This window comes from Ochotona curzoniae, unplaced genomic scaffold (genome assembly GCF_017591425.1).
Source record: "Ochotona curzoniae isolate NIBS_2020 unplaced genomic scaffold, NIBS_Ocur_1.0 contig_3819, whole genome shotgun sequence".
NCBI classification, from domain to species: domain Eukaryota; kingdom Metazoa; phylum Chordata; class Mammalia; order Lagomorpha; family Ochotonidae; genus Ochotona; species Ochotona curzoniae.
In genome coordinates this window covers 27,508,898-27,515,538 of record NW_024466004.1, presented here as the reverse complement: position 1 = coordinate 27,515,538, position 6,641 = coordinate 27,508,898, and positions in this window count along the sequence as shown.

Genomic DNA, 6,641 nt, shown 5'->3' with positions numbered 1-6,641 from the left:
CCATTTTATAACTTGCCTGTTATAGATTTATTGAATTTCTAGTCCCATCTGTGAGATATGGTGATATTCTCTGCCGCAGTGGAGATTTTAACATAGCCTCTTCAGCCATTACAGTGGCTTTTCCTCTGCAGAGAAAAGCTTTAGTTTTCTGTTTCTTAAGAGAAAGAAGACAGCAGAACCTGTCTCCCTAACAACATGCTTCTGCATAACAATGATGCCGTCAGTGCTTGTGATGTAGCCATTAGCTCTATAAAGATTAATAATTAGGAAAAAGAAGTTTCTGAATATGTTGTAATGGAGTTCAAGAACAATAACTTAAAGAGAAGGAAACAAAGAAAAAAAGAGAATTCTTTCATAGTAGTGTCTAGAGGTGAAAAAGCATTGTGATTTCCCTCTTTGAATGTGAATACAAATGGAAAAAACAATTATGAAGAACTGAGGTATAGTGCAAATCAAATTTGCACTATGGCTTTCATTGTAGATCAACTGCAGCAGGTCAAGATGTGGACTGGCATATATGTTCTTTTGGTAGGTTTAAAGGGCTGAAACAACAAAGGTTGCAGGTTACAGCAGCACCGCCTCCTCTAGAGCAAACATTGTCTACTTAGCCTCCTTTTGCCATCATTCATTCTTAACTTTTGTCCTCTTTCTCTGTTGCTTATTCCTTTTGGCATTCCCTGTCTTAACATACATTAAACCCTTACTGCATCCCTTCCAACAAGCTATCCCATTTTTATGCTATCACTTTTATATCTGTAACTTGCTCACTCCTTATTTTTCACAGGGCTTTTAAATGTCTCTTATTTTGTTGTGACATATTCCTTGGCACTGTGACAGCACACAGATGACTCAAGCATAATGCACATAATATTTAAAGACTAAATATTTTGCATATAACTCATCTAAGACATCACAAAAGCCTGATTATTTTTAAATCAATTATGTTCCTTTGACCTTAAGTGTTATTTATTATTGAGGGAGAGATAGAGAGAGCACTTCCTTTGTCTATTTTACCCCACAAATGCCCTTTGTTTCAATGGTTGCATGACCAGGAGCCAGGACCACAATCCAGGTACCTCAGGTGGATGGCATGAACCCAGTTACACTATCCATCAACACTTCATTGTCAGGAAACTAGAGTCAGTCAAGAAGTGGACCTGGGAATTAAATCCAGATCTCCAATGTGGTGTCTAAACTGCTGAGCTAAAAAGCTACTCCTTCCTTTGCACTTGTAAAAAAGGTAGCCTATCTTCAAAAAATCTAAAACTGAATTATGTGTTATGATAGACTTTGCATTATTGCCGGGTAACAAGTCAGCCTGATCTTTCCTGGGCACTGACAGAAGGCAAGAGGATCCAGGTCAGAAATAAATGACATTATTATACCCAGCAATAGATGTCGCCAGAATACCAGCATTTGTGCCAGTTGTTTCCTGAGCCCCAGTTCTCACAGTGAGGCTTAAATACTGAGTGGTGCTTGCTCAATACTAGTCTTAACACAAATATTAACAGAAAGTATTCTAAAGCTAAAATCACCAGTTTCTCACCATTCAGGTAAATTAGAAATATGGGAAACCCATAAAAAATTGCTAGCAGTAGTTCCACATATGGAGCAGATGGAAGAAATCTACCCTACATGCATACCATCAAGACAGCCAACAACTCAAAATAACATTAGTGATTGCTTTACTGAAAATAAAATTTCTGATTACTAGTTTTATATTACCTTCAATTACTGGTAAGTTTGAATAATACATGTTAACCTTCAAATGAAAACTTTTGACTATTTGGTTATTCTTAAATAAAAAATGTACATCACTTAATTTGGGGAGCTTTCATTTACACAGCGAGTCTATCAACACAGAGGGCCAAAGTTTTCCATGTTCTTTAATAGAGTAAGTTTACAACAGTTCAGAATAATTGGAGCTCACTTTACATTACTTTGCATTTGTACTCAACTCATCAAGGACCATGTTTTTCTAAGTTAAAGCAGTTAAGATGATAGTGATTCAAAACATGAAGAAACAGAACAAACAGAACTTGAATTACTTTATGCCATACTTGGTAAGTATTTGGGGTTACAGAAGAATTTCTCTTACTTATTTGAGACCAAGACAGAGAGAGGAGGTAGATAAAAATAGAAGGAGGGGAGGAGCAAAAGAAGGAGGAAGGAGGGTGAGAGGGAAGGTCAGGAGGAGAGAGCCAGAGTTTCCACTTGTTGGTTCAGTTCCAAATTCCCACAATTGTCAGGGGTGTTTCAGGCCAAAGTCAGAAACCAGGAACTCAGACCTAATCTCACATATTCGGCAGAGACTCACCTAATTGAGCCCTCATTTGTCTCAGAGTGCCCATTAATAGAAAGCTAGAATCATGAGTGGATTAGGGATACCAAACTAGAAATCCCAACTTGTGTCTTCATAGTTAATCAAATGTGTACCCTATAGAATGTTGAAAATGTATATTGATGAGGGCAGGCATTTGACATAATCGATAAGACATCACATGGGGCTCCTGTATTCTTTATCATAGTATCTGGGTTTGTGTTTTGGCATCACTTCTGCCTGGGTTTCCTGTTGATGTTTACCCTGGGAGTAAGGAAGGCGATGGCTCAAGTAGTTGGATTCCTGCTATCCATATAAAAAATATGGGAGATGCTTCCAGCTTCTGGTTTCACATGACCCAGCCCTATTATTGAAGAAATTTGGGGAGTGAACCAACAGGTACGAAATTTCTCTCTTTCTCTCCTTCTCTTTCCCTCTCCTTCTCTTTCCTTCCCTCCCTCCCTCCCTTTCAAATCAAACAAAATATTAGCCAATGGCCTGACTTTACTTATCAAAGATGGGTACACTTGAGTATAGACTGGCTTTGTTGAGTCTCCTTAACAGTAAATCATGACATAAAACAGTTATTAACTGGAACTGCTACCTGTCCTTAGATACTCCTTCTGCTTAGCTCATTTCTCTATCTCCTAGTTTCTGTTAGAGCAGATCATTATGGCAACCTTTAGGGTGTCTTCCAAGGGGGCTCTCAGTAACACCCCTAATTTTGAAGTTTCCGTTTAATTTCAGGGTTCACCTGAGTTGGCACCTATAGCCATTGTCACATTCTGATATTATTTTTCTCTGTGAGTTAAAAGAGTGACCAGAGAACGATATCCTTACAGGCAAGATCAAATACTGTTCTGTGACAGAAGCTGACATCTGAAAAAACCCTGTTAGCTCTACCAAATTCAGAACCACAAAAAATAGTCTGCTCTGGAATTGAAGGACTTCTGGATCAGATGTGGAGAGTCCACTGTCCCTAATGCTGAGAAATCCTTTGGAAGGCCTTCCTTCCAAAGTCAACCACTTCTTTGAGGGGGTAGAGCCTAGGATAATTGTTGGAATAGCAGGTGGAATCACAAATTTTCTTATAGGGACAGTAGGCACCTATCTCCAACTTATTATTTGGGCCAGCTCTCCTCCTACCAGCTCACTCAAGTCAAAGGAGTCCCAAGGTGCCTTCCATAAGGAGGCTCACACATCATCTGTGATGTTTTTTCTAGTATCCTATGCGAAGAGACCTAGGTCTGTGTCTCATACATACTTTTCCAGACTTCAAAGTCAACTCAGTTGCTATGAAGCCTAAACTCTCTTCTATCAGTTTTTATACACCTTGAACAGGTTAACCAATAGGGCATAGAGTAACAGTCAAGCTCGAGAGTACTGTCACACAAAAAAATTATAGATATCCCACCTATTGGGAAGCGCCTTTTCCAGAAAACCTAAAGACCCATCTCTTGAGGCAGGTAGAGAGACTGTGCTCTGCTAACTTGTAACTCAACCAGAGATTTCAATTTTGGGCATTTACCTGGTACTTTTAACTTCCTAATACAATGTGGCTACTTGGTATCCAAAGCAAAAACACAATTGCAGGAGTTTCTGTTCATGCTACCTATGTGGGAGATATGAATGTACTTTCTGGATAGTGACTTTAAGCTGATCCAGCCCTGGCTGTTGTAGTCATTTGAGGAATGAATCAATGGATTGAAGATTCAAACTCTCTCTCTCTCTCTCATTCTGTCTCTCTCTCTCTTTCAAAAAAGCACATTAAAAAATAAAACCTTTAGAAAACAGGCATCAAGGAAGGTTCTAAGATGACTGAATACTGAAAAGATGACTGATTCTAATCACAATAAAAACAAAAATGAAAACTGAGTATGGTCTGGAAAACTGTCAGAGGCAGAGTATCCACATGTCATTTCATGAAGGGAAGCTAATTTGATTTTCCCTCTTTTCTTTTTTCAAAGGACTAAACTCAGTTTATTGCAGTAGAAATGCAACTAACCGATGTCTTGACTCAGGACATTCTGGTCTTCTCTGGGGATTGGGCTACTCAAAGATAGACAGCAGACCTTCTTTGCCTTACAGTTGTAGGAGAACTGGAAACAGATAGTGGAACTGAGAAGGAAGTATGAGAAGGACATGGCTGGGTTACTTGAGGTTAGTTCTTTCTGACTGTCTTAGTTTAGAGCCAGCTAAGTGCTTACGGAGTAGAGCTCAGGAAGCACACTATGGAGTACATCAGGTCTGTGAAGCTTGTGTGCCTCAGTGGAGGGAGGGTATGGGTGTGGAATATCAGCAGGTACCATGTAGTCAGTCTAGACAGTGAATCATCTGGTTTACCTTGGCAGAGAAGGGCTGAGGCTGTTAGCATTCCAGCCAGAGTCAAGGTTCCTTGCACCCACTGACTACAGTTAGAAATCTACAACTCCCAACTTGGTTATCATTCTGGATACATGCCCCAATCATAAGCAGTTATAAGAGATTCTTGGTCCCTCATAACATACAGCTATGGATCTCTAGTATAAGCCATAGGCTTTTCAAACCACAAAGGCATATTTCTGAAACTAAAGCCTGTAGAGGAAGCAGCTGACAAATGAAAAAAAAAAAAAAGTAACTCATTGTACACTGATGCTTTGGATACTTGTCTTGAGTAACATAGGTTTAGTGACACAAGATTATTTAAATCTATTATACTTCTTCATGCATACAAGCACAGTATTTAATTTTATGTAAAATATGCGTACAGATTATAATAATAAATTTGTATTTGCACTGCATTTTAAAATAAACCTATACACAAAGGAAAAAACCTAAATGAATATATTAAAAAGTCAAGATCCATTTATTTGCCGTCTATAAGAAATGTAACTCACCAATAAAGACAAATACATACTGAATGTGAAAGGAGAGAAAAAAATATTCCATGAATAATGAAAAGCAAAATTAAGCAGGTATCCCAACCCAATACCAGAAAAATATAAGCATAAAAATTATTAAAGAAGATAAAGAAAGGCATTATGCAATGATTAGGATGTCAATTCAAAAGGAAGATACTAATATACTAAATTTATATGTATCTAATGCCAAAGCCCATGGTTATTTAAAACAATTGTAAATGGAAGAAACAGGGACATAGATTCAAGTGCAATGATAACTGGGGTTTTTAATATCACATGTTCATCAGGAGATGAACCAAACAGAAAGGAAATCCATGAAGAAACAACAGTACTAACATCCATCAGGAATCAAGTGTACACAATTAACATCTACAGAGGATTCTATTCCACAAGTGAGGAATACACATTCTTTTTCATCAGTGCGTGGAACTTGCTTTGTGATAGACTATATGCAAGGCCATGAAGTAAGTCTCAACACATTCAAAAAAAAAATGAGAATAATGCCATGCATTTTTTCTGACAACAATGGAAGGAAGCTGTAAATTAGCAATTTAAGAAACTCTAAAAAACATGCCAATGTGGAGGTTAAACCATATGCTCTTGAATAAACCATGGGTTATGGAAGAAATCAAAAGGGAAAACACATAAAAAAAAGGGGAAACAAATTAAGATGGCAACTCAATATATCAAAATTTGTGAAATAAGCCAAAATCAGTGTAAAATGGAAGTATATAGCAATTATTACCTACATCAAAAAGTTGAAAAAATAAATAAGAGATATTTCAATATATTTCAAGGACCCAGAAAAACAAACCAAGATTTAAAAATCAAAATTATCAGGGAAAAAAGAACTAATTAAATTACAGAAGAAAGGAACAAAACTGATGTAAAAAAAAAAAAAGATCAGTGAATTGAATAGCCGATTGTATGTGAAATACTAAACAAATTCAATACAGCATTACTCTACTTACTGAAAACGAGAGAGAAGACTCAAATCAATAAAACCAGGGATGAAAAAGGTGCTGTAACAACAGATATAAAAACATTAAGATAATCATGAAGAATCACTAAAACAGCTATTTGCCAACAAATTGAAAAATGTAGAACAAAAGGTTTCTGAAAAAATATAATCCACTAAAATTGAATCGTGAAGACATTGTAAATATAAATAGGTCAAAAATCAAGACAGTGATAAACACTGTCTCAACAAAGAAAATCCCAGGTCTGGATGGTTTCACTGCTGAATTACCTGAGTTTTAAGGACTAATTTCAATTCTTTGCAAAATACTCAAAAAAATTTAAAGAAAGGGATCCTCCCAAACATGTTCTATGAGGCCAACATCAACTTAATTCCAGAACAAGGAAAAAAAATTCAACAAACAGGAAAAATAGAGTAGAATCCCTGATGAAGGTAGATGTGA